The following is a 20,548-nucleotide window of genomic DNA, read 5'->3' as shown; positions in this document are numbered from 1 at the left end:
GTGTGTGTGTGTGTGTGTGTGTGTGTGTGTGTGTGTGTGTGTGTGTGTGTGTGTGTGTGTGTGTGTGTGTGTGTGTGTATACACACACTTACACAGTGAGGAAAATAAGTATTTGAACACCCTGCAACTTTGCAAATTCTCTCACTTAGAAATCCTGGAGGGGTCTGAAATTTTCATCTTAGGTGCATGTCCACTGTGAGAGACATAATCTAAGAAAAAATAAAATTAAATCCGGAAATCACAATGTATGATTTTTTTTTTAAATAATTTATTTGTGTGTTAATGCTGCAAATAAGTATTTGAACACCTGTGAAAATCAATGTTAATATTTGGTACAGTAGCCTTTGTTTGCAATTACAGAGGTCAAATATTTCCTGTAGTGTTTCACCAGGTGTGCACACACTGCAGCAGAAATTTTGGACCATTCCTCCACACAGATCTTCTCTAGATCAGCCAGGTTTCTGGGCTGTCGCTGAGAAACACGGAGTTTGAGCTCCCTCCAATGATTTTCTATAGGGTTTAGGTCTGGAGACTGGCTATGCCACTCCAGAACCTTGATATGCTTCTTACGGAGCCACTCCTTAGTTCTCCTGGGTGTGCTTTGGGTCATTGTCATGTTGGAAGACCCAGCCACGACCCATCTTCAATGCTCTGACTGAGGGAAGGAGGTTGTTCCCCAAAATCTCGCAACACATGGCCCCAGTCATCCTCTCCTTAATACAGTGCAGTCGTCCTGTCCCATGTGCAGAAAAACACCCCCAAAGCATGATGCTTCCACCCCCATGCTTCACAGTAAGGATAGTGTTTTTGGGATGGTAGTCATGATTCTTCGTCCTCCAAACACGGCGAGTGGAATTAAGACCAAAAAGTTCTTTTTTGGTCTTATCTGACCACATAACTTTCTCCCATGACTCCTCTGGATCATCCAAATGGTCATGGTCAAACTTAAGATGGGCCTGGACGTGTGCTCATTTAAGCAGGGGAACCTTCCGTGCCATGCGTGATTTTAAACTATGACGTCTTAGTGTATTACCCACAGTAACCTTGGAAACAGTGGTCCCAGCTCTCTTCAGGTCATTGACCAGCTCCTCCCGTGTAGTTCTGGGCTGATTCCTCACCTTTCTTAGGATCACTGATACGCCACAAGGTGAGATCTTGCATGGAGCCCCAGTCTGAGGGAGATTGACAGTCATGTTGAGCTTCTTCCATTTTCTAATAGTTGCTCCAACAGTTGATCTTTTTTCACCAAGCTGCTTGGCAATTGCCCCGTAGCCCTTTCCAGCCTTGTGGAGGTCTAACATTTTGTGTATATATATATATATATATATATATATATTATTCATCCATCCATCCATTATCTTTACCCGCTTCTTCCATTTTGGGTCACGGGAGTCGCCGGTGCCCATGTCCAGCAATCACTGTGCGAGGGGCGAGGTACACTCAGGACAGGTCGCAAGTCCATCACAGGGACACGTAGAGACAAACAACCATTCACTCTCTCTCACCTATGGACAATTTAGAGCTACCAATCAGTCTAACATACATGTTTTTGGTCTGTGGGAGAAAACCGGAGTACCCGGAGAAAACCCACACATGTACGGAGAGAACATGCAAACTCCACCCTGAAAGGCCCCTGGACTGGGATTTGCACCTAGGACCTGCTCGCTGAGAGGCAGCAGCTCTACCAGTTGGGCCACCGTGCTGCCTTCAGCTTGGAAGCAAATTAGCTACATTTTGTGTGTTTGAAGCAGATTGCCTAAAACTTTGGCACTACTTGTTAGAGACAACATTGTCTGACTGTTAGCAAAATATCTCATGAATCACTAGATGAATTTTAATTCAACTTTAAGATATTGACTTTCTCTGAGTGTTACATACCATGTAAGATCTCACTGTATGGCACAAGATTGCATATAACATAGTTTACAAGTTTTGACCGAATGACTATAATTCCATTATTTCTCAACAGAAGCTAATTTCAGTTTAAAACTGCATTCCTTCTGTCTGGAACAGGTCTCTTGTAAATGAGTCCTCGTGGCTCAGTGAGACTAGCGAGTAAAAATAAAGGTTGAATGAATTCACGGAACATTTAACTGAAATACGTGTTTGGTGCAGATATTATAAAATACGATAAATATAGCATTTAGTTTACGTACTTCAATAACAACTGTTATATTTTGTTAAAGTGTTGTAAATGAATCTATTAAAATGCATGTATGATTTAGTCTGCACTGACTACTTATGGAAACACACTTTCTTGCAAAGTGCGCAGGCATAGATTCACGCACACATAATTACTCCATTTATTGCTTCTCTGACTGATTTGGAAGACAATGTTCAATTTAAAATGTAAATGTATTTCCTCTGTGTTCAATCAATTAACCGTGAAAACAACATTTCTCTATATGGTAATGCATTATTTTGCCTTCCTATATTTGCCGCCTTGCCTCGTTAATGGTGCTCATTGTGCATTATTGTTTAAAGCCTGAATCCGAATGAAATGTCAAGGACATATAGAACTGTAATGAAATGTATTTGTCGCACAGCTCCATGTTGAAATAGCTGCAAAACTAATTTTTGCAGCATGAGACACAAACTAAAATGTGTACAGCAGGAGTCATACAGAACTGTCTTCAGCAAGAACAACAAAAACCTATAACAGATGGCTCAGACAGAGCCTGATCGAAACATCATCAAGTCAGCCTGGTATTGTCTGAGGGAGCACAGGAACAAAGTGCAAGAAAAAAAAAGGTTTGCAGGTGTACATGTGAAAAGTAAAAGTGGGTGACAATGTTTTGTGCCTGTGTCTGTATGTTTGTGTTTGTTAGTAAAATAGTTCCAGAGCTACAAGGCTGTCGGAGAAAAATATTCTCGCTTTATCTTACAGACTCAAAAAGAACCACACTCAAAGGCAGGAGAAGATTTTAACCAGAATTTATTTGCGAGGTCAGATTTTCAGGACAGGTTACATAAATATGCATAAACACATGAAGACCGATCACGAGAATCTGCCTTGAGCTCTTCCCCTGCCCGTTTTTTTTATACTTTATCAATTCAGCTGGGTTCACAGAACTTGGAGAACTTGGAGGTGTCCTTGGAGCCAGCTGCATGCTACAGCCTCACTCATCTCCTCATCCAGCTCTTTTCTAACTCAAACATATGATTCATGGGCAGAGCTAAGTTTCTCAGCCATAGTAATAAAACCATCCATAACCTCCATCCATCCATCCATTATCTTCCGCTTATTCCGAAGTCGGGTCGAGGGGCAGCAGCTTGAACAGGGAGTCCCAGACATCTCTTTCCACAGCCATTTCTTCCAGCTCTTCTGGGAGGATTCCAAGGTGTTCCCAGGCCAAATGAGAGACATAGTCTCTCCATCGTGTCCTGGATCTTCCCCGGGGTCTCCACCCATGCAGGCATGCCCGAAGCACCTTCCTAGGGAAGCGCCCAGGGGGCATCATTACCAGATACCTGAACTACCTCAACTGGCTCCTCTCGACATGGAGGAGTAGAGGTTCTACTCTCTTTCTTGGATAACTGAACTTCTCACCCTATCTCTAAGGGAGAGTCCAGCTACCCTGTGGAGGGAACTCCTTTCAATCGCCTGTATCTGCAATCTCATTCTTTCGGTCACTACCTAGAGCTCATGACCATAGGTGAGGGTAGGAATGTAGACTGACCAGTAAATAGAGAGCTTTGCCTTACAGCTCAGCTCTCTCTCCTTCTTTTCTCTATCTTCTTGTCTTGGAAACAGTCATCTCATCTTGGATGTGAACAAAACAAAGGAGATGATTGTAGATTTCAGGAGAAACAGGAACATGTCCAACCCTATTTCCATCATGGGAGAAGAAGTGGAGGTGGTGGAGAAGTATAAATACTTTGGGGTTCACCTGGACAACAGACTGGACTGGAAATGCAACAGTGAAGCCATCTACAAGAAGGGACAGAGCAGACTGTACTTGTTGAGGAAGCTGAAGTCCTTCAATGTTTGCAGCAAGATGCTGCATATCTTCTATAAGTCTGTTGTAGAGAGCGCCATCTCTTAGACCATCATCTTCTGGGGTAGCAGCACCAGAGTAAGTGACTTAGAAAGATCAACAAGCTCATAAAGAAGGCTGGCTCAGTTCTGGGGACTCTAGAACATTTGGTGATGATTGTTCGAAGAAGGATTCTTCATAAAATGAAGAACATTATTGACAACCCTCAGCATCCTCTTCATCAGACTGTCATACAAAAACACAATGTTTTCAGATGGGCTGTAAGACAAACTACTACAAGAGATCCTTCCTGCCCACAGCCATCAGCATTTATAACAACTCATTAATGAAACCAGGATGATGAGTTACAACATTTAATTTCCCTCTGGGATTAATAAAGTATTTTTGAATTGAATTGAATTCACCACAGCAGACGGGTACAGAGTCCACAATACTGCAGATGCTGCACCAATCTGTCTGTCAATCTCACGCTCCATTCTTTACTCACTTGTGAACAAAACCCTGAGATACTTGAACTCCTCCATTTGAGGCAGAACCTCACCCTCGACCCGAAGAGAGCAATCCACCCTTTTCTGGTTGAGGACCATGGCCTCATGATGGAGGTGCTGATGGAGGTGTGATGGCCTCAGATTTGGAGGTGCTGATTCTCATCCCAGCTGCTTCACACTTGGCTGTGAACCGCTCCAGTGAGAGCTGAAGATCACGGCACAATGCCGCCAACAGGACCACATCATCTGCAAAGAGCAGAGATGGAATCCTGAGGCCAGCAAACCGGAAGCCCTCTGCCAGCTGGTTGCACCGAGAAATTCTGTCCATAAAAGTTATGAACAGAATCTGTGACAACGGGCAGCCCTGGCGAAGTCCAACTCCCACCCTGAAAAGGTCCGACTTACTACTGGCAATGCAAACCAAACTCTCGCACTGCTTGTATAGGGACTGAACAGCCCGTAACAACAGGCCCCCAATCCCATACTCACGGATCACCCCTCAACAGTGTACCCCAAGGAACACGGTCGAATGCCTTCTCGAAGTTCACAAAACACATGTAGACTGGATGGGCAAACTCCCATGACTCCTCGAGGACCCTAGTGAGGGTAAAGAGCTGATACAGTGTTCCACGGCCAGGATGGAATCCACATTGTTCCTCCTGGAGCACATAAAAATCATTCCAGCTGCACAGCGTCCGATAACAGAGGAAAAAAATCATCCAAAAAAGACGATTTACATCCAGAAAAAAGAGGAATTAAAGTTTTCATAAGTGTAGTGTCCATCCTTCCAAGAAACTTAAGACAAATGTCCTCAGAGACACTACGTCTACCCTACCCCCTCCTTTCCTGCTAATCTGAGACAGATACTGGCATCCTGTTCTGACTCAGGAATTTTATTTAACCTTCTCTGTATGTGTTAAAATCTATAGTTGGGACCACCCTGACATGTTACATGATTCTGGACCCCCTTCATATAATTCACCTTCTATGTTGAGTCACCAGACTTTGAGACTTCTGAAGAAGGGTCTTGATCAAAGAGCTTCACTTGGCCTTATCAATAGAGGCTGGTCGCCATGACAGTAAATGAAGTTAATGAAGTCTGAGATAAACTTACCTAAATTTTAATGTTGAGCTAGATCTTAGTCCAAATTGAATAAAATCTTCTTCTCAAAGTCCTCAGGTTTATGTCATTTACTTTCTAAAATAATAATATTGGTTCATATGCATATTCAACATTTGCCATAATTTTCATGTGATAATTCAAACTGAAAATAAACATTACAGCACTGTATTTAAATTACGGATTCTTTGTGTTTTCTTCGAGGGACAAGAATCAAGTTTGTTACAAGAACTCGTGGTTTATATATGTTTGAGGTGAGGCTGGTCCAAAATAAAACCTGTTAAAGGGTACGGGTTTGACCGGACCAGAAGTCCAATATCCTGTACATGTATTCCCCTACATAAGCAACATCCCAGAATGAAAGTAACAGAGTTGCTCCAACATGCAGCCACCTTGAGCGGTGCAATTCTAGAACGTCTGGTATGAATGGAAGTGAGCAATATGCATTTCGTCAAGTAATGCTAGACTTTCTGTTAACATGATGCCATAAAGTTCTTCATATAAGACCCTAAACCTTATGACAGATCCTAAGACAAAACATAAAGATGTGGATTTACAAACAAAACATGTAGAACTGTCCCTACAGAGAGGAAGAAGACGAAGGACTTGTGGTAATGTGCAAGTTGGAGAGCTGCCAGTTGATGCCGCTGAAAGCTTCTGGTCAAGTTGGTTTTGAGATACTGCTGATAGATTATTATATCTACAAACCGCAGCGATGGATTCCCAGAACTGTTGACTGCCGTGTGTGTGTGCATGCTTGTGTATTTCAAAAATCACACAAGACAGTTTAAATTGGGCCTTTTCTTCCTTGCATTGAATTAAAGATGCAAATTTGAATATATCAGGTTTTTTTTCTTATTTTGTTCCAAAAACTTGTTTTTCAAAACAAAACGAAAGTCAGTCAAGTGACTTCAGGTCTATCTGGCTTGATCATTGCCTATAGTTTAATTGATTTGCACCAAACTGTAGCATTTAGCCTTTGTTTTTCTACACTCGAATGTCAAATAGAGACAAATGGATTTAAATATGTTACAGACTAAACAAGCGCAATGTGCTACAATGGCAGATTGACCAGATATTCAACGACAGAAAACAATTAAGTGGGAGAAAATAATAAGAAATAGAACAAACCACATGCCAGTTTCACAAAAATCTACATGAAAATGAAAAAGAAACTGAATAAATATATTGAGGGAAATTAATATTTAAAACAACAACAACATAAAAATAACTTCGGCATCCAGTTGTCTTTATTAAAATGTGAAATATCAGTTAATTTTACCCCATTTTATTATTTTTAACTTTGGTTGCTGCTGGGTTTTTTTTTGTTGTTTTTTTTTACTCCAAATCTCCATTTCCCCCGACCATCTGCAAAATCTCTCCCAACGGATGAGTTTAATTCTGGGGCGGACGTTGCTGAGACACGGCCAGAGGGGGCTTTGTCTGTATCTCCATGGACATGAGATTGACTCTCTGGAGAAATGGCTGGCAAAACATTGATTCACCTGGCCGTGGTCTGGACACACAGCTTTATAGACAGACAGACAGCTGCTTGCTCGATGGGGAGGCTGAAGCACGGATGAATAAACTCTCGAACTGACGTGGCTGAATACAAACTGCAACACACAAGTGCACACATTTACACACAAAAAGCTGTAAGCCATCAATATGCAAACTAACTAATTATATGACTGAGTGACACATTCAACACACCCGTCCATCCACTCCTGTGCGCACACACACATGCACACATACTGGACATGCCAGTTTCAATATAGTTTACTATTTCAAAACACGGACAGCAAAGTGAAAACCTATTTACAATCCAAATCAGTGTCATTTATTTGCTCCATACAGCACATAAAGCTTCATTAGTTAGTGACACACTAATACATTTTCAACAAACTTGAGAAATTGTGGGTAAGGTTGACTTGTTCAGCATTTTGAAGCAGGAAGAGCAAAATCTTTGACTAAACCGAAGGAAGTGGGCAGAGGCTTTTATGAAGATGGACACACTAAATGTGACATTACCGTGGCAGCTCATAAATATCGTAATCCTTGAGACAGCAGTACCATAGAGATGGTTTGACCACAGAGCGCATGTAGGCACGAGGAGATATAGATGAATACCAGTTTTGTTTGTAATACAGTGTGCATGTGGAAAAGGGGAATACCCACAGGAACAGTTTACCATTGTGGGGTGCTCTCTGCTCCTCCTGCACATGCTCGAGATAAACCGTGTTTAAAATGGAGTTGATTCAAAGAACACAGGGATGCAATGTGTAGGCACACACAGTGTTCAGCAAGACGAGGAGAGCTGCTGAAATAACACTGTGCCAGCTGGCAACTGGACACACACGCAGACACACCTCCCTGCAGTCCGGCATTAAAAGGGCTTCATCAAAGCCATTCATGTTGCCTCCATAAGTCATCATCTCATTTGCAAGACAAATGGGGAAGTCGGATTGGTCAAGGAGCCAAACATCGAGCTTACAACCTCCTTTCTTCTTAAAAACGGAGGCTCCCAAATTATAAACACTCAAATTCAAACTTTAATACCTGCAATAATAACATTTTGTTTCAGTATTTCCTTACTACGGCACAGGTCATAATCCGGTTGTTTTTATTTGTTTAAACACATAAACCTGAATTTTTAGGATGAAAATGTTGAGAAAAACAAACTGCTTATGAAAGTGAAAACGTCCCAAGTCTGCTATTCTATTTTTAGACTATTTAATCATGGAATCACATAAACTGCTAAATAATCTGCTTTTGTCAGGGGCTAAAATGAACTTATTTCTGTAGTCATTCCTTGCATGGTTAAAAACATTTATTTTCAGTCAATAACCTAAATCTCAAATATAAATCTTGTTTAAGTTTTCAAGAGCCATTTGTGTGTCCTTGGGTTTTAATAATTTATGCCCATGCAGAACACAGATAAGAACCTACTCTTATAATGAAAAATAATCACAGAGTCCTACAATTTAATCCAAGCCTGGTTGATCTAAACATGAACCAACAGACTTTAGGTCAAACATTCCTGATCCTTCATGAAATAACTATTGTCACTGTAGATTGCAGCAGCATTGATTTGTTTTTGCTTTGACAGTTATCTGATAATTGAGAACCACAGACTGTTGACTTAGCTCTCTGCTGTTATTGAATAATTAAATGAACCCAATAGGTTTGTGTGCGTCTCTGTACCTTTTATCCTTCAGATGACTCTGGGAGATGCCCTCAGAATTTGACACAAAGACCAGAGTGTGATAAATGAGCGAAGACCTGATCCACATTTGAATCAATGGTCATCAAAGAACAAAGCAAGTTAATCGTTTAAGAAAGGGGTCAGTTGTTATTCGTGGTAACGTTGGGTGGATTTCTAGATCTAATACTCAGTGTGCAGGTTGGCAGGTATTTGTTTACAAAAATCGAGGTTAGTATGGATTTCTAAACAGCTGCAAAGTTGGACGCTGTCAAATATCTAGGTGCCTGCAAAGCTTCAGTAAATGCACTGATGGACACCCAGCAGGATCAATAGTGCGAAACGTTCAGCTCTAGAGAAGAATTTCAAATCCTCAAAACTTTAAGTACCATATTTTTCGGACTATAAGGCGCACTTAAAATCCTTTAATTTTTTCAAAAATCGACAGTGAGCCTTATAATCTAGTGCGCCTCATGTATTAACTCTGGTTGTACTTACTGACCTCGAACCGATTTGTTGTGGTACATGACGCTCAATAATCTGTCAAAATGAACTTGTTTTGCTTAATGCACCTTATAGTCCAAAAAATACAGTAAACAAATCCCACGTTTTTGTCTATAAACCTATTTTGTTCACATTTGGTGTCACAGATTCAGAAAACCAAGTGTGAACACCATTTTTAGAGGTGTAGAGCACAGTCAGTGGGAAATGAGAGTAAAGTTTGTCATAAGGTCATCTCCAGAAGGTCTTGAAGGGGTGTAGCCAGACTATTCTTCTGAGTGACACACAAAACCAAAAGCCATGTTGTCATATTTACACAATTTGAATAATAATTTTAAACTCTTAATATTGCTCTTAAACCTACTTTTCCAGCTCAATGGCTTTAAAACTGACTGCATTACAGTCACTTCAGAGTTAACTAAGGTGAATTTGCTGAGGTGGCCATCTTGAATCATGTGTTCTCCAAAGGTTAAACGGTTATATATGTACTTTTAGTTTATTTATTATTTTCTGAGAGTTTCAATGAACTTGCAGTTAACATTTTTACACATTCTCCTACATAAAATATATTTTTATGAGCTTGTCTTATTATTATCTTACTTAGTCTCAATATACATATTTATTTATTTATGTAATTCAGGAAAAAGCAACGGTAACCAGCCAATACTTCCGGACAACATTATCAGTAATTTTGCTGTTCCTGGTTATGTTTGTTTTATTGCAAACACTATACTTTAAAAAGAATCACCATGATGCTCCCACTTGGCTGAACTGTGACGTTTGCGTTATTTCTGTGGCACATTAAAGCCCTATCCCTACGTCGGCCACCGTACTATCCACTTGCGGTTGAGAAATGGTCAGAGAAGCACTTTGCCTTCTTTGCATGTGCAGTTGTGAAGTTTCTCTGGCCTGTAGGGGGGGCTCTGATGCAGTGTTTCAAAGCAAGTGTCCCCCTCTGGAAGGAAAATCAGAGGAGGAGGAAGAGGCTGGTGCAGCAAACTCGATACTTCTCTAAAATCCCCCAAAACGCATGTGAATGCTGAATAAATGGTCAAAGGGCGGTCACTGGAATTTATTTTTTCACCAACATACCCTCCCACCCCCCAACTCAACACTTAATCACTCCCCAGGCAGACTGGGCTCTCAAACTACAGATTTCTCTGCAGATACGTTGACTGTGCAATATTTAGTCAGTGTTGATGGATTAGTTGTAAATTGTCTTAATATGCAGATAAGAGGGCTATTATGTGTGTGTGTGTGTGTGTGTGTGTGGGGGGGGGGGGGTGTTCCTATTATTTCCGCACCACCGCAGTTTTTTTTAAAGACATGATTACATAATTAGGCTTTTAGACTATTAATTGCTTTAAATGCATGGGGGGGGGGGGGGGGGGGGATGAGGGTGGTGCGTTCCGGAGGCGTGTTAGAAGATCATCAATGGAAAATAATCGCAGATTCTAATCCCTCACATCAATGCAAGGGTCGTAATTATGTTGCATCGGGGTGCCTGATCTCCGTCTTTAAATGATCCTGCGATTAGGTATTCAAATCCGATGATCTGATCATTTCACCCCCCAGCGTTGTTGCTGTTGCGTTTGCGTAAACCCCCCCTTTTGGCACTGCCAAATCCCATCCTCACCGGGATGAGTGCATTACATAAACCTTCTCCTGGCTGCAGGACCCATGCCTCGCTGTATTCTGAGACAGATTAAGGTTGGTTTAATCCCACCTTCTGCCATTCTTTTGAGTTCTCGGGTAAGAATAATAATAAAAAGCTTAAATTTTGTTGGGCTGCGCAAATGTTTTAAAGGTCCTGACACTGGAAGGACACAAGAGTTGTTTCGTTTCACCTTCCTGCTGGGGGTTATAAACTGGGTTAGTGTCTGAGCAGCTCGCGCGTGTTTAGTGGCGCGTCCAGAGACAACTGGTGTCAAATTTAAGACGAACGCTTCAATCCGAACTGCGTCTTTGCCGCCGGCCCTTCCAGGCTTGAGGATCCGCTGCAGAAACTCCGTGTCTCTGCCTTTCCACCCCCCCCAAAAAAAAAAAAAAAAAAAAAACACCGCCACCCCGCCTCGGTCCATCCCTCCCTCTCCTTCGCACTCCGCTGCAGCAGCCTCAGCACCTCAGTCGGGCAGGAGCACCGCACTCAGTCACATCTGTACGCACAGACGCGGGCGCGCTCTCTCTCTCTCACTCTGCAGGCACGCTCACACGCACGCACGCACGCCAAGACGCAGCCTCCCTCCTGCGGTATCCCACACGGTGCAGCGGCGTTTCCAAGCGCATACCAAGTGCGTCCTCGCCCGGAGATGGGAGGTGCGGCTCGCGCGTGTCAGAGCGCGCTGCGCGGCTCGGAACAGTCCTGCTGATCCGGGATGCTGCTGGAAGTCTGCTGCTGTTCGCGGAGTCGCCTTGTAACTGCACACCTGCGAGGGATCGTTTAAAGTGGACACGCTTGAGCAGGATTTATTATAAATGTGAACATTTCTCCTCTTTTTCTTGTTTTTATTTTTTTATTTTTGGATGGAGGGGCATTAAAAGGAGTTGCTGTGGACGTGCCTCCTCTCCGCAGTGCCGATGCGGCTCGGACTGATATCTGCATAGATTTCAGGTAAGAGTGGAGGCAGATTTGTCTTGCTGCTGCAGCCAGGTGACACGAGGCGTGTTTCACCTGCGCCATGTCCGCTCCACCCGGCGGCTCCGGCTTGTTTTAGTTCTTGTTACGACCAGAATATAACGTGACTTTGGGCAAACAGCTGAAAACCTTTAATGACCTGTAATTTCTCTAATCTCGGAACCTTATTGACGGGATCACCCAAATGGAGAGCTGCATGCCCAAACTGTCCATGTTCACGTTAAGAAAATCAACTTGGTTCATGTCTAATGGGATCAAATCAATACTTAGGCGTGTAGGCTTGACAAGATTGGAATTTCAGGAGAAATTAGAAGCAAAGTGATAGAACTTCTGTGCCAGCATTTGCTGCAATTTATATGGTTTTGATAAACAAATAATCCATATTGTTAGTCAAATATATTTTGAAGCATTGCAATGAGATTTAATCCAGCCTGAAAATATCTGTTTCAAATTGCCCCATAAATTGTTTCAGAATGGCTTGAGGGGTTTATACAATTACTCTCATGATGTTTTAGTTTTCAAAGTTGTGCAGCTTTTTGCAGTAGTGGGTTTGTGTTGATGTTGCTTCACGGATCGTCGGGACATGACTTGTCCAAGCGTTTGAACCAAACTGCTTTACTGCAGGGATAGCCCCATGACAGAAAACACCGCAGTGACTTCAGGGACTCCTTGATTGTTTAAAAATCCCTGCCGCTTTTAACTTTTTAACAATTTCACCTGAGATTTTTGCATAATAATAATAATAATAAAACTATATGTGGTGGTCTTTTGAGATGTATTCAAAAGGTTGATTGATTTATGGAGAGAAGCTCTGAACATGTTGAGACCACAAAGTTTAGGTTGTCTTTTCCTATGGAGTTTTGTATCAGTGGAGGCAACCGATGCTGTGATCTTCAGTTAAAAGAATCAAGGACATCCTAACAGCACGTTTGCCTCCATGTTTTTTTTTTGTTTGCATTGTGCTTGTAGAAGAGTTGAATGATGACTCAGAACAACTTTAGGTCATTTTGGCTTTTATTGGTTGGCTGTTTCACATCTTCATTTGAAGTTGTTTTTTATTTAAATTTGGTTAGCCCACCTCTTATTCTGATTTGCTCCCTCCTTCTCTCCTCTTCCATCATTTTCACCTTCTGCACGGAAAGCAGCTGCTCCTGCAACATCCCGACTATACACATGGAGCCCCTCTACTGGCTCCCCCCTCCTTATATCCACCTGCACTCAGGCTCAATGCATCAATTCAGTGCTGCTCCTCCAGTTTCTAGTAAACTTTCTTTACAAATATCTTGCAACATGGAAAAGGCACATTTTGTTGATGTCTTAATAATCCACAAGCCTTAAAGCTTATTTTAAGCTGTAATGAAAGGACAGAGCTATATGTTGGAAATCCACAAGGGGCTGTAAACATAGTTTTGTTGTATCATTTTATACGTTGAAGGGTAATGTTAATACCGTTGGGATTTTGTGTGTGTGTTGAGAACCTGCATTAATACCCACATCACACAGGTTCATTAATGAGCAACTGGAACAAAATTTAACGAGCTTTGTAGTCTGCTGGGTGATCATATTTGCTGTTTAACAGGCTGGTCATGAGCTTATAGACACAATCTTGATATTTCAGTTTGTGTATGTGCGTCACTGTGTGTGTTAATTTAAATATTTAAAAAAGCCCAATTTCTGCTAAAGCGGCACATTTGGTTCCTGAGAAGTCTGTAAATCCTACCTCATCAGGTTGACTTCTTATCCTTTCACCAAATTCCAGCTCAGTCCTGAACTTTGAAGGCAGTAAGCGGTGCTACTTGTTCACCCGTCCTCTCCCCCTGCTTGCTGTCCATCAAAGTCTGCCTATAGGAATTGGAACGGCAGGTTTTATCGGCAGGTAAGCACCTCACATTGACATACAACCCGCCGTCTGTCGGCCAGTCTTACAGCTACAAGGCTGGAGCTTGGACCCACAGAGCAGGGCCTTGTCAATATTATTGCTTGCTAATGGATAAACTCTCACTTCACCCTTGGCAGGGAAGACATTCACTGCTTTTTTAGGGGCGGCACCCTTATTAGAATGAGCGCCAAATAAAATCTTTGCAATGTGTTTATGTCAAGAGGGAAACTGTGAATGAAAATGAATGGGAGGATCTTTGCAGTGATATAGATGCCTGGTGGCTGTGGAGGGACGAGCCAGCGGAAGTGTGTTTGTGTGTCAGTGTGCGGGTGTGAATGATGCATCTGTGAATGGCTGGCAAGGCCCCGTATGAATGCTGCGGTCACAGAGACGTATCGTCATGTCGGACTGAATGATGCGTCTGTGAATTAGACCTGAATGAAGCTCTCTGTTTGTTCTCGTTTTCTCTTCGTTTCGCTGCCTCCCTCACTTGTACACACTTTACACCCCTCTGGGCTGTGACAGGACCACCAGACACAGGCCAGTGTCCAGTCCATAACACAACAGAGGGGATTACAAGTTGCATGTCTGACTCTCCGACTCCTCTTGCCAACATAATGTCTCGCATATTTTAGAGCAGTAGGACGCTATGATCAGCAGTTGCGTTGACGTAAAAGTGAAATTTAGTTTTAACACACTGCTTTGTTAAATGTGAGAATATGTCACTCTGATGAGATAATGTTTAATTTGTGAATGTTTATGAAGCATTCACACTGTTGGGATCCATTTTTCTTCCGGACGTTTTTTTGGCATCTTTCTCGTTCCACAATTTTTGTGCCATTTCAGCAAATCATATCAAAACGTTCAGCTCTTGCAGGAGAAGGGTGCTATGACTTTTGGTATTGGTGCAACTTTAGCTTTTTTGAAATATTTAGCTTTTTCTGCCACTTTTTTCTCATTAAAAATGAATTGAGCTCATTTTACATCCTTCATATATTTAGATGTGTTTACAACCTTTTACTGCTCCTTTCACATTTTGTTCTGGTTCAGCTTCTTCCAGCTTCCTTGTGCAAATTTAAGCTTTTTTTCATCTACTTTCAGCTGTCTTTTTGGTGCTCCTTTCAGATTCTTTCTGCTAACCACAACATTTTTGTTTCTTTTTCTAACTTCTTTCTGCTAATTTCAGCTTAGTTTGTGCCAGTTTCTGCTATTTCAACTACTATTTAGCTGTTTTATGCTAATTTTTAGCATTTTCAGACAATTCCACTTATGTTGCACTCATTTAAACTCTTTTCAGCCTAATTCAGTAAAAAAAAAAAAAATCTCTTCTTGTAATTTCAGCTTCTTTCTGCAATTTTTAGCTACTTTCAGCTGTTTTTATGGTACTTTTTTTCTGGTAATTTCCACTTTTTGTGCTCATTTATAATTCTTTCAGCCTAAATGGGCTAACATGTTCTTTCTGCTTTCTTATGCTAATTTAAGCCTGTGCTACCATTTCAGCTAGCTTTTTAGCATTTTTTTAGCTAATTTCAGCATTCAGATACATTCAAGTTTTTCATGGTAATTTCTTCTCCTTTCAGCTTAATTAAATTATTTCTGCTAATTTAAACTTGTTATACTCCTTTCAGCTTATGTCTGCTAGTTTCAGTTATTTCAGCCACGATTTAGCTGTTTTTATGCTAATATTAGCTTTTTCAGCTACATTTTTTGCAATCTTTTCAAGTTTTGTGTTCTTTCTGCTTTTCTCCTGTTGATTTACACGTCTACATTTTCATCATTTTCTTTTAGGTCATCAATTTCTTCTGCAATAAGCATTCACACTACATTTTCACAGGAAATGCAATTTCTCTAGATTGTTTTCACATTGGATTAATGTTGTTTTTTTTATACATTTGTTGCCTAACTATGGTGATAATTAGACGTTAAAAGAGGTGGTATCTCTGACTGACAGTTGGATGGCTTTAATCTAAATTCAAATTTTAGGCATGGAAATGTTATGCCGTATTAAGAGAATAATTAGCTACAAGTATGTAATTAATCCTTTTGTAATGCACCGCGGAACTGCATATTGATGTTTGCCCCAGCGGTGGCAGAAGTCTGAAGTGAGCATCTCCAAACAATAAGCTTTGTGAATTCAATGAGGAGAAATCAATGCACGTCACAGCATCCACTTTAATGGGAACTTTTGCTCTTCTCCGAACGGTTAAGTCGGCAAATGTTTTAAAGCCTACTGAGAACAGATTTATTAAACTGTCTGTGCGTGCATGTGCCTCTCAGAATGTCTGCCTTCATCTTGAGGCCTGTTACGCTGTCAGTTGTCTGTCCAACGCATGTTCATTCTACTATCGCAGCAGCACCTGCCTTTTGTCCCTTTAGCTTTCTCTTGTGCCGTTCTTTCATCTTATTGCTCCCTCTTTCTCGTTCTCATAGTTTCTGCCTCCAGCACTCTCCTCCATATCTTTCTGCTTCACTCTAAGCTGCCAAGCACACAACTTAATCTGTGTGTGTGTGTGCGGGGGAGCGAGAGATGCCAAAAAAGAAATAAAATTCAAGACTGATGTGACATTGGAGCGACCTATGAGGAGCGATATAAGCAGAGGGGATGTTGTCAGAGATGGAAAGCAGGAAGATGTGGAAAAGGCACGAGTGTATCAGTGGGTTTGCCAGACTGTTCCTTTTGATAAGACCATATTAAGCGTTCCTCCCAGGTCCCTATGATTCATACGAAACAGCGAGTCTGATACATAAACAGTTTTCTTTGATGCAGCAGCAGTTGACACGCTGTGGCATATTGGCTCTTATGTTTGTGTGTGCCAAGCCAAGCATGACAAGCACTAAATTAGTTTTGTTTCAGATGCGTGAAATGACGAGAAAATTGCAGCCACTCTTAAAGCAATTTATTTTATTTTATTTTTTGTGTGCATGTGTTGCATTTTCTCTTATTTGCTCATTCACTATCATCCAAATGTCCATTCAAGGATTATAGGCCTAATTTAATTCCTATTCTGCCTTCTGCGACACATGCACACACACCTGTTTACATTAGACAAAACTTTAATTTAATCAGTAATTGAACTAAAAATATATGAATAGCTGTGTTTTTCATGATTTGTCTCATAGGATTTATTTGTTTTCAATTCAAACAGTTTTGAAATGAGCCTACGGGAAGAAACTACATTTTAATTTGATACTACTTGAATAGGCAGCGTTTCTTGTTGTCATTGAACATTTGCAGGTTGGTCTTTTGTGCAACAGAGCTTGAACTGTTACTATTAAGGTAGTGAGGGTTGCCGATACTGTTTGCTTTTAAAACTTATGCTCATCTCGTGTTGCAACTCTACTTGAACTTTATTACTTGCTGTGAAGTGACCTTAATAAGTGTCGCTCCTCAGAAAAATTGAACTTGCTTCAACTTGCTAAGAGAATCAATGCTCGCTGTGCTAAGTCCTGAAAGAGGTCAGTGGCTTCTTTTTAGCTGTGAGCCTTTCAAAACATCATATTACAGCAGCGATAATGTGAAAACAAAATCACTATCACTCCTCTGTTTTTGTTAAATGCATGCAAAGAGCTTTCATGTGGCAGAGATTTATAATAAAAAATGAATTGGCAAATGAATAGCCATTCAAACGTAGTGCAGTTATTTCAATTTACACTTTGTTGAGGTGTGTCGTCACAATTATTGTGTGAATGTTTATGAAGCATTCACACTATTGTGATCCATTTTTCTTCCGTACGTTTTTCTGCATCTTTCTCATTCCTCAAGCTTTGTGCTATTTCAACAAATCATATATCAAAACGTTTAGCTCGTTCAGGCGGCGAAGGGTACTATGACTTTTGGTATTGGTGCAACTTTAGCTTTTTGAAATATTTAGCCTTTTCAGCCACTTTATTTTTTTCATTAAAAATTAATTGAGCTCATTTTACATACTTCAAATCTTTAGATCTGTTTACAACCTTTTACAGCTCCTTTCACATTTTGTTCTGGTTCAGCTTCTTTCAGCTTCCTTGTGCAAATTTTAACTTTATTTCAGCTAATTTACTAATTTGAGCTTTTCTGGCTAATTCCACGTTTTTTGCATCCGTTTCAACTTTTTTCAGCCTATTTAAGCAAAAATGTGCTTTCTCTACTTCCATCTGGTAACTTAAGCTTCTTTCTGCTTTTATAGCTGCTTTTAAGCTGTTTTTGGTAGTTTCAAGTTTGACAGGTAATTTCTACTTTTTTGTGCTCATTCCTGCTTCTTTCAGCATATTTGGGCAGACATGTTCTTTCTGCTTTTTTCTGGTAATTTAATATTGTTCTAACTTTTCAGCTAGTTCTTTAGCATTTTTAGCTAATTTCAGCTGTTTTCAGATCCATTCAAGTTTTTCATAGTAATTTCTGCTACTTTCAGCCTAATTAACTTTATGCCAATTTCAGCTTGTTATGCTCCTTTCAGCCTTTTTCAGCTAGTTTCAGCTTTTTCTGCTCTTTCAGCTACTATTGAGTTGTTTTGATGCTAACTTTAGCTTTATCAGCTAATTCCACTTTTTTTATAGCTCATTTCAGCTCTTTCTGCTTCCTTCCGGTAGTTGAAGCTTCTTTCTGCCTTTTCAGCTATTTTTGCTAATTTCAGCTATTTTTTTTAGCTAATTTCCTAATTTTTGTGCTCATTTCTGTTTATTTAAACCCAATTCAGCAAATATGTGTTCTTTCTACTTTCTTCTGCTAATTTAGGCTTGTTCTAACATTTCAGCTAGATTTCAGTTTGTTTGTTTTTTAGCCAATTTCAGCAAGTTCTTCTAAGCATTCACACTGCATTTTCCCAGGAAATGCAATTTCTTTTGACACTGTTTTCATACTCCATAGGGATTGATCACTGAAATAAACTAAGGATATTATCCCTGCGTTCATACAACTAAGGGTGTCTCCTCGCCGGAGGGTTTTCAACTTCAACTTATTTTAAAGATGTTATTTTAGTCAGCTCTGCATGCTTGTTCTTGTGTGGGGACGCTTTCAGCCTGCTCTGTGTCAGTGGTGTCAGGGAGCATCAGTATGCAGTGTTACCTCAGTAATTGTGGAACAGCGGGTTCAGGGAGAACCCCTGGTGCTTTTTAGCCAAGGGGAAGTTGGAGGATCTTCATTACAGTATAACCCTCCCTGCTATCACTCCACCTTTTCCTGTCTCCACCCTCCCCTAAGGATATATCATCTTGCAGCATAATCCTATGTATGTTACAGAAAGAATTAACAAAGCGTACACAGAAGGGGTTTTATTCTTCTCCTCTTGTGTAACTCCCTCCTGAATAGTTTGGGGTTTTGTCTGAGTATATATAAATATATTTTTCTGTTGGTAGGATTTGAAATGGCTTACGTCTGTTTTAAAGGCAGTGATTGATGTTCAGTCAAAACAAAACCACCAGCTAGAGCAGAGAAATTAGCTTTCTTGCACTTTTTTTTTTTTTTTACTGTTCAGTTTTGGACTTTGATCACGTTTGTATTGATTGCTGGAGCTTCTCGTGAAAATGAACACAACATGAGAGCTTGAAAGTTTTGACCTATTTAAGTAAATTTAACTTTGTTAACTTTGGTTTATCTACAACAGTGTGCGTGACTAACATAGTTTATGTGTAGTCACTGAAAGCTTATTGTATGCTTCTTTTCAAACATGCAGTTCTGTGAATTTATGGAGTCTTGTTCAGATTTACTGTCATTACCTTTGATTCAGACAACACAGTTCCTGTATTTGTCAGCATTTAAATTGTTCATAATGCAATACTCTCCATGGAAAATAGTTTGAGGCCCTAAAACAATTCTGAATATTTGATACTACATTCATCATTTAATTCAAAACAAATGAGAAATATTCATTGTTAAAACATTTTTGAAGAGGTGGTTGATTTCTTTTTCTTTTATTTTTTTTTTACATCTGATAACTTGATTGATCAGATTAAAAGATTTAGGGTCAACTCAGTTTTTTGAAAGCATAAAGTAATACGTTTGTATAGTGGTTATTTAGATTTTTCTCAACTCCCGTGTTTCAATTTTCTAAACAAAGTACACATTTTTAGTCATTCATTTCAGAAAATCAGTTTGACAGCTGAAAAAAGAAATGTTTCAAAACAATAAGAAATGGCTAACTATGGCAAATAAATTCTGTAAATGTAAACCTAATCACACTTAAGGAGCTAGAACCAGTTAAAAATGTGAAGTGGTTTTGTATTCAAGTAGTTCTGTTTTATGTATTTCACAAGATGTTTTAGAGAAAATACTACTGTTTGGTAGTGCCGATGCCTTGACATTGTGATTTAAGTACCCAACTTTTGATACATTTTATTTTGAACTGCTATTTAATTGAACTGATTGAGGATTAATGGGTTCATTGTGTCCAAAATTGAGTTTTATGATTGTTTGAGTTGTACGATCTAAAAGTGTTAGCGCACATCTTTTGATCACTCAACTCATTTCTTTAAGTTTGTTTGGAGATTAACGTAATTTTAATCCCCAAGTGAAGGGTAAAAATAGAATGTTTGGCTCACCATATATCTATTATGAATCTACAAACACGTGAAAAACGTGCAAGGGTTTCATCTTTCCCTCTAACCGCCTTTTCTTTTGGTCCATCTGTTTTGCATTGTCACAGCAGTGGTTCCAGTTAAGCTTTGACTGGGTTGTTTCCAGCCCACTGGCTAATTTTACAACCTGATATGCAAGGTGGATCTCAGACCTAATGTCTAAAAGGGTTATG

The 20,548-nt window shown here is 40.2% G+C and overlaps 1 protein-coding gene across 1 annotated transcript in view; it reads left to right on the top strand.

Annotated features, from left to right (window-relative positions):
* The first annotated feature begins 11,870 nt into the window (after nucleotides 1–11,870).
* Nucleotides 11,871–20,548, top strand: part of LOC119428486 (plexin-A4) — a 94,777-nt gene continuing 86,099 nt past the window's right edge. The window contains exon 1 of the mRNA XM_037696167.1: nucleotides 11,871–11,920. The gene's annotated coding sequence lies outside the window, so the exon portion shown is untranslated. The remainder of the gene's footprint in view (nucleotides 11,921–20,548) is intronic.

The sequence above is a fragment of the Nematolebias whitei genome, chromosome 22 (assembly GCF_014905685.2).
Source record: "Nematolebias whitei isolate Nwh7 chromosome 22, NemWhi1, whole genome shotgun sequence".
NCBI lineage: Eukaryota > Metazoa > Chordata > Actinopteri > Cyprinodontiformes > Rivulidae > Nematolebias > Nematolebias whitei.
Note: the sequence above shows the minus strand (reverse complement) of the source record. Positions and strands in the feature narration are given on the sequence as shown.